The sequence below is a fragment of the Heliangelus exortis genome, unplaced genomic scaffold, assembly GCF_036169615.1.
Source record: "Heliangelus exortis unplaced genomic scaffold, bHelExo1.hap1 Scaffold_135, whole genome shotgun sequence".
In the NCBI taxonomy this organism is placed as follows: Eukaryota; Metazoa; Chordata; class Aves; order Apodiformes; family Trochilidae; genus Heliangelus; species Heliangelus exortis.
Genome location: NW_027285952.1, coordinates 240,773 through 257,682, shown reverse-complemented (window position 1 = coordinate 257,682; position 16,910 = coordinate 240,773). Strand labels below are relative to the sequence as shown.

The following is a 16,910-nucleotide window of genomic DNA, read 5'->3' as shown; positions in this document are numbered from 1 at the left end:
TATCTGAGAGAAGCTGAGAAGCTCTCCCCCACCTCTATGAGTCATACAAAGTGGAAAATTCTCCCCCTGAGGAGAGGCTTTTTTATAACCAATTAAAAGGAGGAGCTAGAGAGGGTAAAAAATCATGCTTTTTTTGTGGCTGGTGCCCAGCTGGCTGTACTGAGGATTCTCAGGGCTATGCAGTTGCGCTCTTTTTATTGGTGTGTGGTGGCTTTTGGTATCAAACACTGTGCTGAGAGCTGCAAGCTCTTTGTCACCAGCTTATCCCATCTTTTCACAACCACTTCTTGTCTCTCACCACATGTTTAAATGGCAAACTAGCTTGTTCTGACTGCACAGAGCTCACTGCAAAAGTTCCACTGCCATTGCACAAGTACAGGTTGCTTCCTTAGACAAGTCTAACCCAGAACTAGAGGGAAATGGACATCTAGAATTCTCCTGGCTTACCAGGAATTCTGTTCTCCTTGGCAGGACAACTCTGGGGAAAATGTTAACACAAATGTTAACCCCCACCATGCTACATGTGCCACACCCAGCTACACAGAAAATCATCTTACAGTTCCCTGATGAAGTCCCCCAAAATTCAGCCCCCAAATGGGGGCCTTATAAGAGACCCCAAAGCACTGAGTTCCCAGCTGAGAGACCCCCAAACCAGGCTCCCCCAACCAGGCTCCCCCAAACCAGAGACCCCCAGAACACTCCCCCACATCAGGAACTCCTAAAAAGGGGATCCTGAAATAAACCCCCAGAAGAGAGATCCCTAAACCAGGTGTTACGGTTTAACACTGGCCCAGCAATTAAACCGAGTGACAGATGTTCTCTATTAATCTCTCTCCTCCCTAATAAGGAAAGGAGAGAGAATAAGGGAGAGAGACTTGTGGGTGGGAAACTAAACTACACAACTTTAATGAAACAGTAATGATCAATAGAAAAATATAGAGGAAAATTGATACCACGTTCCTTCCCCCCTCTTCCCCCAATAACTCTCACGTCACCACCGAGGCTGCAGAGCGGCCCTGGGAAAGTCCAGGCTGGACTCCTGGAGTCGGCAGCAGTTGGGAACTGGAGGCAGGAACACACAGATATGGGCTGGCACGGATCAGGACCACAGGCAGAGGAACGCATGGGATCCTTCCAGGATGCCGGGTGAAGGAAGGGAAGGGAAAGGCAGGAAGGGCAGGCAGCCGGAAGCTGGAAGCATGGCTTGGCCCTCGTGATCCCTCAAATTTACCCTGAGTATGAGGTGTATGGGATGGAATCCTCTGTTTGGTCAATTCTGGCATCTGTCTTGTCCATTCCTCCCCAAAGGAGGGCTGCAGGTGGGACCTCTTTATGCCTTCTGGAGGGTAAAATGTTTTCCTCAGAGCTGAGCAGTGTCCTTGGCTCTGCATACCAGCCTCTAGCAGTAACATCAAGTGTTATCAGTCCTAGAAGCACACACTGTCTGAGAAACTTGCTGTTAATTTCAACAAGTGCAGCTGCTTACAAGAGACAGAAAATCACCTTTATCCTGGCCCAAACCAGGACACCAGGGATCACCAACTCCACCAGCCACCTCCTCCTCATCATCATCATCATGCTCCTCTTCCTGTTCCTTCTCCTCCTCCTGTTCCTCCTGTTCCTGATGATGGAGTCATCACTGATGCCACCTGCTGAGGCTTTTCTTCCCTTTTTTTTTTTCCGCTTGGGCACTGAATTCCTCCTCCTCCTCTTCCCTGCAGCTCCAGTGGAGATCAGTGCCCAGCTGGAAGGATCTACTCCAGCCCCTCTTCCCCTCTTTTGGAGCATCCCCAGAGCCAGGAAATCCACTCCTGGTTTCTCCCTGCTTGGTGTGCAGCCCACAGGGACGTGGTTCTTTGTGGAGCATCCCCACAGCCACCTCCTGCCAAGACAACAGTGGAAACGTCCTGCTCATCCCTCCAGCAAGGACCAGAAGAGTGAGCAACCCCCAGGACCTGGGTGAGACCTGGCTCAGGGCCTCCCAAAAATGCTCTCCTGGAGATGGGCTGCAAAGGCAGAGAGATGGGATGGATCCCAACATGTCCCTCCGAGGACACCCAGCTGCCACAAACCATTCTAGGATTCTCCAGCTCCAACCATTCCATCATTCCATGACTCACCACCATGGGTTGGATGCCTACAGAGATGGTGACCATGGTGACCCATGGCTGCTGCCCGGTGCTACAGACCACCAGAGACTCTGATGGCTGCCACGGACCTGGAGGGTTCTAGAACACGGGCACTGGGCCTGTGCGGCAAAGAGGTCATGATGTGGCACCCAGGTCACACCTGAGACCTGGATATGGCACAATGTTGAATCAGGGGAATGAGACGTAACCTTTCCTTGTATAACCACAAGGCTTAGGGGAACAGGAAACAAGACATGCACAGTTCCTGTACCCTAAAAAAGGCTCCAATGTACATCCTATTGTGATAATCTAAGCTGGTTTTACTGCTGACTGCAGAGCGTTGCACAGGAGAGAAGGAGCTCATGTGTGGAATCGAAGGGCAACAAGAGGGGAAACTGAGGCAGACACTGACTTCATCCAACGACCACAAGATGGGGGTTAAAAAGACCCTCAGAGAAAAAGCGGGCACGTGCCTTTGAAGGCCTGCCTCTCCCAAGAACTAATAAACATAATCCAGCCTGTTCCTAGAATAGTCGTGAATACGTATTAGGATAGTCACAGATATGCATTAGAATAAATATGAATATGTATTAAAGTATGGAATATAAGCCGAAAGATTAAACTTTTAATTTTAATTTAATTTAATGTGGAGACTCCCCACGCACCCAGCGCTGTTTGCTTTGCCTTTATTTGCTGAAATAAAACTAAGTCTCATTTGCTACTACCAGAGACTCAGCCATTTATCACAATGGGCTGATTTTGCTGTGAGGTTTTTTTCAGAATCTACATGCTCTACACACTCAAAGCACAGAACTTTGATAGATTTTCTTAGTTACACCAAATCCATAGGCGTTTTTAACGAAGAAACAAGAAAATAATAGTCATGCTGTGGCCAGGTAACTTAATTTATTCCTAGATTTCCTAATAGTGAAAGGACACTTACTTTCTTTTGTGCTTCACTGGGCTCTCTTCAGGAAAATTATTTTCTCAAACCTCCCTGGCCAAGCAATCAAATGAGTACTGATAACAAAGGCAACCCTTCATAACTGCAGCCAGCAAACCAAGAAAAAGCTTTTCCCTTTTCCTTTCCAAAAAAGAGGTGTTTGTTTTTTTTAAACAAAGCACAGGCTAGAGCCAACACAACAAAAAGGAACGCCTGTAATGGTGTTTGTTCCAAAGTCACCAAAACCAAACACCCACATGGAGATTTCTGCCATTTAAGAGCTGACACACCAGGGCTGCTCTGCGGGTCGGGCTCTTCTCCCGAGTAGCTGCCAGTAAGACAACAGGGGATGAACTTAAGCTCTGCCAGGGGAGGTTTAGGTTGGATATTAGGAAAAAATTCTTTACAGGGAGGGTGATCAGACATTGGAATGGGCTGTCCAGGGAGGTGGTAGATTCTCCATCCCTGGAGGTTTTAAAACAAAGCTGGATGTGGCACTCAGTGCCATGGTCTAGTAACCACAGTGGCAGTGGATCAAGGGTTGGACTTGATGAGCTCAGAGATCCTTTCCAAACCAGATGAATCTGTGACTCTGTGAAATACACTCTTGCAAGAGTGCACAACTCTTTTTAGAGAGAGGTTGCTATTTTGCAGCAGAGAAGAACATCAAGAGATCTATCAGAAGGATTTAACAAGCCACAAACAGCAACAGTCTTGTAAAATGAAGATCACAATCTGAAATTTCCATGCAGTTCAACTACCTTCCACCCAGTAAACCAATGACATTGATGACCCTTGATTTCAACACTAGATTATCCACAGGCAAGTGACTTCTCTTTTCTGGTGCACACTACTGATTCTGTACCACATTTCAGAACTTCACACCTGTGTCAAAACACCCTGGTGTTCCCACAGCTTCAGTGGCCAAACAGTTAAACTTCTTCTGCCTGAGTGCTCCCACCAGAATTATTTAATACACTCAGCAATGCAAACTCTCTAGAAGACAGCAGTGAAAGAGTAAGGTGTGAGGAAGTCTCTCTAAATTCACTTAAGAAACACGTCACTAACAGCAATGGTCTCAGGCTTAGGGAAGGCTGACAGGAGACAAGATTCTTAACTTAGCTCCCTGCCACCAGTGTCCAACCAGCCTCCAGAGTTCAGTATCTGCCACCATCTTACCCTAGAGATCAGTCACTATCCACCCACGTTAACTACACCCGGCCTGCATCTCTCCTAAGGAAGGAACTCTGTTCTTGCTAACTAAGCCAGGCTAATGCATGTGTAGCAGGAAGAACCTGCACCACTCAGCAACAGCCCAGCTCCAGTCCTAGCAGCACAGAGACTACAGCCCCACCTCCTGAGCACCCAACCCATCCATTCTACTCCAACTGCTGCTCCCAGAGCCCGCTGGGCACTGAGCACAGAGCTTTGAAGGCACTGAAGCTCCATGCCCTGAATCCAGGTGTTCTTCCAGATACAAGGACATCAAGTTCTTTATACACCCACATGAGGCTTTGTTATCTGAAAAACTGCAGGAAAATACCTTACAAAAATTTCCTGCATCCTCCACAAATACTACACGTCACTTTTCCTACGCTCTGTATCTGTACTTCATGAATTCTATAAAGTTTGCAAACAAAGCAAACAACGTATGGCTGCAGTGTGATACAATCACAAAACATCAGCTTTAGCTCTTTTTAGTAATTTAAGCTGACTGATCATTCAACACTAAATGAAACTACAGTCCTCAAGGAGCTTTCAGAAAGACCCATTTTCCTTCCTATTTAATCCCCTGTCCTTGATTCTGAACTCTTACATTTGTTTAAAAGCTCAGTCTCTTCAAACGCCAACATTTTTGAGATTGGCAACCATGATTTATGACATGCACACCAAACGTCAATTAAGAACTTACATTTAGCAAAAGAGACAATCTGTGAGAAACAAAACATTCTAAAAAAAAGGAGAGCTGGAGAGCAAGTGGAACTGGCTAGGCACAGCTTAAGTTAAGCCAGTTGTGTCTGCAAGGAAAAAAAGGAGCACTGCTCTTGGCCCATATTGCTGTCTTTCCTAAACGGGCAGGAACTGCTTCAGCTCCATCTTATGCAACTTCTTCAGTCCAGTGACATCTGCAAGCAAACCTCTGATCAAAGCCAGGCCAAGAGCACTATTTCAAAACTGGATTGTAATGACTACACCTGAATCATCTGGACCTTGAATGGAATCAAAAGCTAAATACACCACGTGTAAATATCTATTTATGAAAGAGAGTTACTCCAATCGGGTATTTTATTGAAAAATTACAATTAAAACTAGAATTTATTTTGGACGTCTATTAACTAAAAATCAAGGAAGACACTTCTCTTCCCCATCAACAAAGAGCACTGGAATTTCCTCCGCTGGTTAACAATTTCTGACCAAATTCACCCTACAAAACTTTACAAATCATTATCAATAGATAGCAGGGAGGAAGAACTTCTTCTCAATTTGGGTAACAAAGGCAAGACAAGGGAAAGAGATCAAATATCTGTAGGAATAGAAATGCCAGTCCTGGTAGTATAGAAATATACAGACATGGAAAGGAACAGAAACACCAACACACAGTGCTGCCATGCAGTCACTTTCCATCTTTACATTTACTCAAGTCTGAGCCACAACCAGAGAAAATTTACAATCATTTAGGTGCCCACATCCAGTGCTCCAAAAATCTTCTGGAATATTTCACTATTATCCTGAAGCCCAAAAAGGCCTAATAAAACTGTTTAGAGACAGAGTTTTAAGCCTTTAAACAGCAAAGGTATTTATTTGTGGATCCGGGGAACTCCCAGCTCTTGCTGGACAAAGAGTTCCGAGGGTTAAGGGAAAGGGTTGGGGTGTTTATACAGGAAAAGGGGAGGTTACAACATCGTTACATTCTCAATTAGGGTTAGGGTTAGGGTTCTTGCTGACTTCATTATATTGTTACAAGGCGATATCAGACCCTATCCATAACTTTCTTCTTATCTGTTTGTGGTGACATCTTTTATGTCCTTCTTGTGCAGATGTTCACATTCTTTGGTGCCCAGCTGGCGCCTAAATGGCCTTGGCAGTGTCTTGTTTTAAGAACAAGACCTACACTTTTAATTATCTTTGAGACAGAAGTTAATCCCGTTCTGGCCTTGTGTTTGGTTACATTGTTCTAGTGGAAAATGCCACCTCTCAGCTGCTTTGTTCACTTCCTTCTCAGTTTAACCCTGAATTTTACTGGTTATGAATACAAATTCATTTTCTGCATAAAGTAAATTCACACAAACAGCTTGGCCTGATCTCCTCTCCTTACAGGAGTTAATCCTGTCAGGATCTTTCTCTTTTTCAATCCAACCAGAATATCCAACACAGCAAGAGCAAAACCTAGAAACTCAGCAATACCAACCTCCCACTCTAATGTCAACACAGGACCTCTTGCCAGTACCAAATTAAAAGAAAAGTAGAACAGCCCAAAACAATCCAACTTCCATTTAAATCAAAGATCAGTGGCTCTACACTTTTAGAGAAATTCTCAGACACATTCAGCATGCGGTATTTCTAACACATTAATTTTCAGGCTTTTAAGAAGAAGTGCAGTTTCATGGCCAGTGCTGTTTCAGTAGCAATTGAACTTGTCAATAGCAATTTCAGCTTCCTCTCTGACAGAGAAACTGAAGCAGGCTTTGTCTCTGGCAACACTGAAATGATGGCACTGCTGAAAGCAAAGGCAGAGCTCTGGCTTTGCATCCCCCCTTGCCTTTGGTGCCACCTCAGAAAGGCCACGCTGCAGGAAGCAGCTGGTTTATCACAGCTTAGTGTTGATGTCACATCCAGACAGGGCTTTAGACACCTGAGGGAAAAGGGCCTGCACAAGTGATCTAAAGAAAAAACTACCAAAAATGGTGGGGAAACAGCATTTAAGTACGTGACAAAAAAAAAAAGAAAAATCGAATTAATGAACTATTTTCATATTTGCAGCCTTTAAACGCCTTCAGTAATTCCATCCCTTCCTTCATCTGTAAGAAATGATGCTACTTCAGTTTGTTCAGGTCTCCATTCCAAGCTGTCTACATCTAAACAATTTACATTTTTTTATACGACCCCAAACTTGGATTCTAGCACATACTTCAGTTCACTATTCCATTTTGGCTGCTTTATTGCTTGTTTTTCTTACCTTCTAGTTCCTGTCACTTTCCTAATTCCATCAGTCCCCATGGCCATGAGATGCTTCCTTCCCCTCTCCTCGTCCACAAAGGAATCTCTTCATCATCACCTTCCTTTTGTAGATCAACACTTCATAATCCAGTCCCAGCTCCATACAGGGGCTAGAAAAATGTCAAGCACTGTTTTCCAGAGGTTCCTCTTGGTGACCTTGAAACAAGGGGTGCTCTCTGTCCACAGCCCATGTTGGATGCCTCTGTATTCACGGGAGCCCTACAAAGATACACAAACAAGTATGAGCAAAGTAGAATGCATTCTCTCAGCATCCTCATTACGCTGGACATGCTCATTACTTTAAAAATTACGACTGAAACAATTTTCAGAAAGATTTTTATGGCGTAGACTGTTATATTGTGAGATTGCAAGAGTTGTGGAGAGTAATCATGGTGATCAGTGTTAACTTCATTTGAGTAAGAACTGTTCTGAACAGAACAGTACCAACTCTCTCCTGGGTCTAGCCTATCATTTCAAAGTACTGCTGGGTAACTGGCAGTCTCCCTTCTGAAAGTTCAGCCTGGAGTTTAACTCACCTACCCCAGCAGTGTCGTCTCCTTTGGGTCTGGTGTAAGAAGTGGGAGTTGGACCCCTCCATCCCTGGGTCCTCTCCTCTTCTGGGTAAACACACACTCGTCTTTTTCAAAAAGTACACTCTCCAGGACAGTGAGCAGGGACAGGTCTAGAAGAAGAGAACATTGTTTAAAACCACAAATATATTAGGCAGACCCATGGAGAAATGACACAAGCAATGGCTTACATTCCCTCCCCTGCTGAAACCACTCATGTCTACCTGGCAATACTGACAGCAGTCACAAGCTTGTAAAAGCTGCCTTCAAACTGAGCTAAGAAATTGAATTTCATTTTCTTCACAGATTTGGGGAAATCTGTGCACTACTCTGCCTTACTGACAGCACTCCCTTTCTTTAACACATCTCGTGCAGTTTCTGATGCTGTCACAGTGTTGTCCCCAAAGTGGGTCCATTACCTGGTGTGCCACAAGCACAGACAGAGTCCAGATCTTTGACTTAACACCCAGTTCTGCACAGAAAGGGGAGCAGGGTGCTATTCCACAAAGCAAGCTGCATTTCCTGAATCACAAGTGAGACTTTTAGACCTAAAATGGTGAGAAAGAACTGGCCACCTCTAGGATGTTGTGGAGTCCACAGCCATGCTGCACACTCCTCAGGGTGAGCTGGGGGGGCACCCATCACACCCACATGGGGGATTGTGGGAAAAAATCCGCAGAGGCTTAAAGGACGACACGCAGTCACCAATATGGTTAAAGTGAAGTAATTTATTAACAGTGGACACTCGCTTTATATAGAGCCTTTGTTTATATAACGATATCTTGCAGGTGGCTATATCTTGGACACAAACTCTGTTCTCACAGAACTTCTGCTGGCTTCCTCATTATCGTGTTACTTCTTCTTTTCTACTGCCAGTTCCCTTATCTTTTTCCCATAGCTCATCTTTCAGTAACCTTGCAACTGGGTCTCAAGGCCCTTAGCTTACTCTAGCTAAAACTAAAGAGTCAGGATTGCTCACATGTCTGTTTTCTTCCAGACAGTTTCCCAACAGGGGATGAGCTGGGCTTCTGCAGGATTGGTTGGTGTCCCCCCTTGCAGCCTCCACCCTGTGATGAGTTGGGCTCTCTGGAAATATTTTGGGAGTCCACACTCCAGGGTAATTCAGATCACCTGGAATGATTTGGGGGTCACCCATCATGTCCCCAGGATGGTTTGTGGGTTGCCAATTGCAGCCCAACACCACCAGGATATTTTTGATGTCCCCAGTCAGAGTCCCCAACCCCCAGGATCAGTTGGGGTTTCCAGGGCTGGAGTTGAGTCTCCTCCACTGCAGCCCGCCAAACCCTAAACTCTGGCACAGCACAACCTTGCAACCCCATAGCCCCAGCACCTGAAACCCTAGCATCCCATTGCCCCAGCGTATTGGAGCCCAAAGATACCAAAAAATGGAATACAGACTCCCTGGAGACCTCTGCCAGGGCCTTCAGGTGGCCCCTAATCTCAGTGATCACAGCTTTGGAGTGGGAGCTGAACAGAGCCACCAGCACACCACCAGCATCCATCTTCCCATCATCTGTCACAGCCTGAAAAAGTGCCTGGCTTCAACTGCTCAGGGATGAAAGGCTGAGGCACTCAAGAGATACTGCTCCCATTCAGTCCCAGAGTGCCCCAGGAGAGCCCTGACACCCCCAAATCAGCCCTGGGACATGAACACCACAGCCCAGATGTCCCCAGGGCTCAGGAGGGCTGTGGGGAGCAGGCAGGACATTTGGGGTGTCCCCAGTGCTGGCAGACAGCAGAGATGGAGACCCCAGGGGGAAGCCCAGGGTGATGGGGCCTGGCCCAGCTGCTCATCACTGATCTTCTGGGGCTCTGACCAGCTCCCTGCCCCCAGCTCTTCATCCCTCCCTCTCTGTCGTTTGCCCATCACAAGTTTCGGCTTTCACTGGCTGTCTCCCTCTCAACACTTCCCAATTCCTCCCTGCCTCTTCTCAGAGCCATTGCTGTTTCTCTCTCTCTCTTTCTCCACATCTGTCTCTCCCTCTCCTCTTCTGGCCTTATTGTCCCTCTCTCTCCTGCAGCCTCCCCCCTTTCCTGCCTCTCCCTCCCCTCTCCTTTCCTCTCCCCTCGCCCTTTCCCCTCTCTCCTGCTCCCTCTCCCACCCCTCTGTCACTCCCCTCTCCTGGGGCTTTTTCTGTCTCTCAGGCCCCTGGCCTGCCCCTGGCCCGCTCTCTGTCCACCCCCACTCTCTCCTCCTTCCCGCCCTTCTCCTCTCCCTCCCTCCCTCCCTCCCTCTTTGCCCCCTTCCCCACCATCTCTTTCCCGCTCCTCACCACTCTTTTTCCTGCCTTCTCTCCCTGCCCAGATCCCCTTCCTCCTGCTCCCCCTCCCACCTGGGCCGGGCCCAGGGCAGCCCCGGGGTCGGGCGGGCTCAGGCAGCAGGAAAGGAGGAGTGCCCCGTGGCATGCTGGGAGCTGTAGTCCCGGGGCATGCTGGGAGCTGTAGTCCCGGGGCATGCAGGGGGCTGCCCGGCGGCCATCTTGGTTCCCGGCCCATGCTGGCAGCTGCCATTTCCCCAGACTCCCCATCCCGCACCGGGAAAAAACTCCAGGAGGGCGGCGTGGATAAGCCAGCAGCTCTTAAAAGCCCTCAAACTGAAGGAGGAAGCATGCAGAGGGGGGAAGCAAGGGCAAATACCCTGGGGGGAGTAGAGAGGTGGTTGGAGCAGCTGGGGAGCAGAGCAGGAGAGCCACATCCATTCCAGTATGAATTGAATCTAAAGCAGGGCATGGGACAACCAGAGAGCTCCCACTGGGGGAGAAGAAGAGGTTTGGTTTGTGACCTCACCCTGTGAGGGGCTGGGTCACGAATAGGACGAAGCGTCAGCGTGCGTGTGAGAAGGCACCTCAGAAGATGGGACAGAAGAAAAGCAAGCCTTCTGATCCCATGGGTGGGGAACCGCAAGTTAGGCTTCCCCAGATACCCCTGGACAGTCCTTTGGGGTTAATGGTTAAATATTGGAATAATTACCCTTCTAGGCAGGGTAAAAGCCAAATTAAAATGATACATTATTGTGTGGAAGTATGGGGAGGTAAACAAATTAGAGAAGATCATTTATATTGGCCCGTTTTTGGGTCATTTGAAGATTGGATTTGCCAGGCATTAAATACATATGTGAAATCAAAAGAACCATTCAGCCTGGAAGAAAGTGAATATGCTAGTTTATGGATTGGGTCAGAAACAAGAATTAATTTGTACCCTTTAAAGAATGGAGAAAGAAAGAAAAGAAAAATCCTAAATCAGAAGAAACTCCTCTTGCACCTCCACCATATATTCCGCCACCTCCACTTCCAGAACCCCAGCCCCCAGTATCACCAGTTCAGGTAGCCCCCCGTGCTCCCCCTGATGAGGACTCAGACTCAGATTCCTCAGCGGTGGATCAGAGACGGGTTACAAGAAGCCAAACAAGGGCGAGACAAAGTAAAGATGTGGGTGGTTTATATCCACTACAAGAAATTGCAATGGGAGGACCGCAGGCTGGTATGGGATATGTGGTTGTTCCTTTGAACTCAGGAGATGCAAGAGAATTTAAAAAGGAAATGGGAAATTTATTGGAGGATCCTTTAGGAGTGGCAGAACGTGTAGATCAATTCTTAGGACCTAATGTGTTTACCTGGGATGAGTTGCAGTCAATTTTAGGAATATTGTTTACTGTAGAGGAACGGGGAATGATCAGGAGGGCAGGAATGAGAATTCAGGATGAGCAACATCAGCATGGTCCTGCAGCCGATATTAAGTGGCCCCTTCAAAAACCAGACTGGAATAACCAGGATCCAGTACATAGGGGACATATGCAGGACTTGAGAACTATAATTATTCAAGGTATTAGGGAATCAGTCCCACGAGGGCAAAATATTAATAAAGCATTTAAGGAACACCAAAAGAAAGATGAAACTCCTACTGAGTGGTTAGAAAGGTTAAGAAAGAACTTACAGCTTGTACTCAGGGCTGGACCCAAGTACTCCAGTAGGAGAGGCTTTGTTAAAGCTCAGTTTGTGGCTAAATCTTGGATGGATAGTAGGAAAAAGCTGGAGAAATTGTTGACTGGATGAATTGTTGAGGGAGACTCAGAAAGTGTATGTGCGAAGAGATGAGGAGACAGAGAAGCAAACAGTGGAAATGATGGTTGCTGCTGTCCGAGAAAGTCAGAGACCGGCAGGTCAAAGACTAATGGGTCAGGAACTGGCTGAGCATACAGGACAGTATCAGAGGCCTGGTAGAGTTCCAGGGCCACCTGAAAGGACTAAGAATGTAGTAGTTTGCTATTATTGCAAAAAGAAGGGTCATATGAAGAGGGATTGTAGACAAAGGAAGATGGATGAGAGAATGTTTAAGGAAGATTAGGGGTGTCAGGGGCTTTACTTGCTGGGGACCAGAGAAATAAAGGAGCCCTTGATATAAAATAAGAGTAGGTCTCCAGCAACAGGAGGTAGAATTTTTAGTGGGCTCGGGGGCAGAAATGTCAATGGTCCGGATTCCACCTCCTGGGTGCAGAATATCCCATGCTGCCCCAGCCCATCCAGGTAAGCAAGTCTGACTAATGCTGGAGATGCCAGCAGGTTTACATTTGGGGACATTACTCTTACTAGGAAGTGTGCACAAATGTTACATTTTGGTAAGTGTCCTTGCAGGACCTAAAGTCTGCATTGACTCTGGGGATGGTAACAGTTCCTTGCGTTGTGCACATCTGCAAGTAATTGTTCTGAAACTGCCATCTTAAAGAGAGCTGAATAATACCAAGTATTAGAAAGCTTGAAACCAGATTTTTAGAAGGGTTACGCATGTAAACACATGTAAATGTCCATTCTTGGAGACTTTTAATAATGGACTGCAAGTCTGAGCACCCGGATAAAACATCAAAGAATGGATGGCTCACTCCAACTTAATTTACTCTGAAAATCTTTGAATGTTTTGCACAGTAGTGCTCTGGTTTAGATCAAAACCATATATGAAATGATTAAGCAACAACTACATGATTACCAAAAAGCATTGGTCTGGCAGCTAATGCACAAAATATCATAGAATTGACATAGTTCCTGCAGAGTGTATCTGGGTGAAATACTCCCTGAGGTGGGAATGTGAGGACTGTTTGTGTAGTTAGAGGTATAGGATAGAGCCAGCACCTGGGGGCTATCAGAAGGATAGGCTGACTATATTTATTGTTCAAGATGGGAACCAAGTCTTTGTGAAGGTCTTGTAAAAGAAAGCTCAGTCAAGATTCCCTTCTGTCTTAGGAAGGAAAAGTCTTTCCCAGGTAGTCAGTGGATGGCAGGGAAGGTGCTTCTTTCAGTTCTTTCCCGTTTTTGTTTTTTTTTTTTTTTTAATCTCTTTTAGGAAGGATCCCCTGAAGAGAAGAGAGGCAGTGGGCAAGAGGTGGCAGCTGCAGTTCCTGAAGGTAGGTCTTTTTCTTGTTCATTGGATCTGGGTTTTTTTTGCTGGTTTGTTTGTATTGTTGTTGTTTGGTTAGGCATTTTTGTTTGGTTGCAGGGTTTTTGTTTGTATTTTTTGTGGGGTTTTTTTTGTTTGTTTTTTTCCTGGTATGGCTTAGAAAAAGAAGTTGTTTTTGAAATGTATTCATCTGTGCTGTCCTATGTTGACTTTTCTGCCTAAAGTTTGATTCTGTTATGACCTGTAGAGCTTGGGGATCGAAAGAAACAGAAGTTATAGTTTCATTTAGTGTTTCGAGGTAAGGGATTAGAGTTTAGGTTTGAGGGTTAGGGTTTAGGATAAGGTTTTACGATTCAGCCCATAGGGTTTAGGGTTAGGGGTTAGAGGTGAGGGGTTAGGTATTAGGCTTAAGGGGCTAGGGGAAAGCCTTAGGGTTATGGTTAGGGGTTTAGGGTTGAGGGATAAGGGATAAGGGTTTAGAGATTAGGCTTTAGTATAAGGGTTAACGTGAGGGTCATGGTTAGAGCTAGGTAAAAGTTATGTGTAAAGGTAAGGGTAAAGGTTGGGGTTAGGGGTAAGGGTTAGGATAAGGGTTAGGACTAGGGAATATGGTTTGGTTTTAGGGTTAGGGTTTAAAGTTCAGAATTAGGCGTTAGGGGTTAGAGTTCAGGTTAGGGTTAGTGCTTAGGGATTAAAGTTTTCAATTAGGGTTACGGTTTATTGTTTAGGGCTAGGGTTAGGATTTAGGGCTTGGGCTTTGGCTTTAGAGGTTAGAGTTTAGGGTAAGGGTTTGGGTTAGTTATTGGGATTAGGGGTTACAGTTGGGTTTCAGCCTGCCTTGAGCAGGGCACTCAGACAAGATGATGGTCAGCAGTGTCTTGCAGCCTGAGGCATTCTTTGATTCTGAATGATCTGTAGGATCATGCCGCAGGAGGTGCATGGGAAGCTCATCGTTGAGTAATCAAGGAGAGGGTGCTGATGAAGGAGAGGAGAGGGTGATTCTGGGAATGGAATTAGAAAGTGAGTTCCATGGGGCTGGGTTGGCTTCAGTTGAGTGGAATCATGGAATCATGGAATGGGTTGGGTTGGAACTAGATGATCTTTAAGCCTTCCAAGCCAACCCATTCCATGATTCCATGATTCCATGATTCTGTGACACAGTTATACTAACTACAGGTTAGTAGACAAGTGTCCTGGTTTTGGCCAGGACAAAGGTTATTTTCTGTCTTGTAGTTTTTCTTTCAGCTGAGTCTCTTGTAAGTAGTTGCACTTGCTGAAATTAACAGCAAGTTTCTGAGGCAGTGTGTGTTTCCAGGACTGATAACACTTGATGTTTATAGTTACTGCTAGAGACTGGTATGCAGAGCCAAGGACACTGCACAGCTCTGAGGAAAACATAAAGAGGTCCCACTTGCAGCCCTCCTTTGGGGAGGAACGGACAAGTTGGTGCCAGAATTGACCAAACAGAATATTCCATCCCATATACATCATCCTCAGTATAATCTGATGGATCACGAGGATCAAGCCAGATTTCCTGCCTCCAGCTTCCGGCTCCCTGCCTTTCCTGCCTTTCCTGCTTCCTTTCCTTCACCTGGCATCCTGGAAGGATCCCGTCCGTTCGTCTGCCTGTGGTCCTGATCCGTGCCAGCTCTGATCTGTGTGTTCCTGCCTCCAGTTCCCGACTGCTGCCGACTCCAGGAGTCCAGCCTGGACTTTCCCAGAGCTGTCCTGCAGCCTCGGTGGTGACGTGAGAGCTATGGGGGGGAGGGGGGAAGGAATGTGGTATCCATTTTCTAGTATATTTGTATATATTTAGTAATTTTTCCCATCTATCATTAGTGTTTCATTAAAGTTGTGTAGTTTAGTTTCCAACCCATAAGTCTCTTTCCTTTCTTATCAGGGAGGAGAGAGAGATTAATAGAGAGCGTCTGTTACTCGGTTTAATTGCCAGGCCAGTGTTAAACCGTGACAGATTTATTGGCGCCCAACGTGGGGCCCGAGCTAATCGGCTCGAGTCCAGTTCAGATTTTGACTAATTTGCCTGAATAGTTTGAATTCCAACTCCAGTCGAAGAATGGCTTCGTCGAGTGGGAATTAGAATTAGTGGGAATTAGTGGGAATTTTCCTTTGGAAATTTCACAGAGTTGGAGATTAAACCAATCATGCCGTACCTTTGATACTTAGGGTATGCAATCTGTTTATTTGCAGCTGGAATTGCTGTTAATATGTGGTTTTTCAATCGTAAGAGCTGCTTAAGAACCATCGTTGCAATATGGTCCTCAATATTGATGTATATCATGGTGCATGGTGCAGTGGTGTTTCATATAAGGGTTAAGAACTTTGATAATAATTACATTTTCAGCCTTCTTTTGAGGAAATATACCTCTTTTGGGCTGAGTTCAATGGATTCTTGTCAAAATGGCATTATGCTTGTTATAGTTTTGAGCCTCCTGATTCTTGTAGCCATTGTTGTTCAGGTGTCTGTGAATATTTTTATGTGCTATCATATGTTGGTGAGGAATACGACAACTACAACTAGGGGAACGAGCACACCTCATAAAGAGAGCACCCCCACTCCTGCCATTTCTTGCCCCACCTCACACAAGGGCACAACTCAGATAAGGCCGGCCAGCATCGCCAGTGTTTCTGCTACAGCTGCAGCTCCTGTCTCTACCCCCACAGACACTGCTGCTCAGAAAACGAGCCCTGCTGCTGCTACTGCTGCAGACACCACAGCTTCTCCCCCTCATCCCACACAGTTACTTGTTGACCCTGTAACTAGGAGAAAAGGAAAACAATGGAAATCCGAAAAGAGCCGTAACCCTTCCACGTCTGAATGAGACGACCAGGTGACAGAGGAGATAGAGGATACTGCCTCTCCTCGTAGAGCAGCTAGAAGAGACTCTAAAGCAGAGTCAGCTGAGGAGGACTCAGACTCAGAATCTGCTCAGTCCTATTCCATGAGAGACTTGCGTACTCTGAGAAAAGACTACAGCCGTTTTTCAGGTTAACCACTTCTCTCTTGGTTACTCCAATGCTGGAATGAAGGGGCTGCTACCATAACATTAACTCAGAAGGAAGCTAGACAGTTGGGATCCCTGGCCAAAGATGCAGGTATTGATCGGGCATTTGGGGAAAAGGCTGGAACCACCAGCCTATGGAAACGACTCTTGGCAGCTGTAAGGGAGAGATATCCCTATAAAGAGGAAATAGACTGCCCACAGGTCAAAGAATCCAAACTTGAAAAAGCTATCAGGTATCTGGAGGAATTGGCTGTACGAGACGTGATCTATAATGCTGATGACATTGAAGATCCTTATCACGTATCGTGCCCTAAACCCATGATGCAAAGGTTTGTGCATGCTGCACCACCACCTTTTAACCATACACTATCAGTAATGCTATGGGTTCCTGCAGATGTGGATGCAACTGTGGGTGATGTGATTAAAACAGCACGAGAGTGTGAAGATGCTGTCACAGCCCCTCGTCGGGCCTGGGTCTCAGCTATAAAAAGAACATCTACAGTACATCGATGACATCATTGTGTGGGGTGACACAGCAAAGGAAGTCTACGAGAAAGGTGAGGAGATAATTGAAATCCTTCTAGAGGCTGGTTTTGCTATTAAAAGGAGCAAGGTCAAG

The 16,910-nt window shown here is 46.1% G+C and overlaps 1 protein-coding gene across 1 annotated transcript in view; it reads right to left on the bottom strand.

Annotated features, from left to right (window-relative positions):
- The window catches only part of LOC139790750 (ankyrin repeat domain-containing protein 26-like), a 678,272-nt gene that overhangs the window by 483,055 nt on the left and 178,307 nt on the right, over positions 1 to 16,910 (bottom strand). The gene's annotated exons all lie outside the window — the stretch shown is intronic.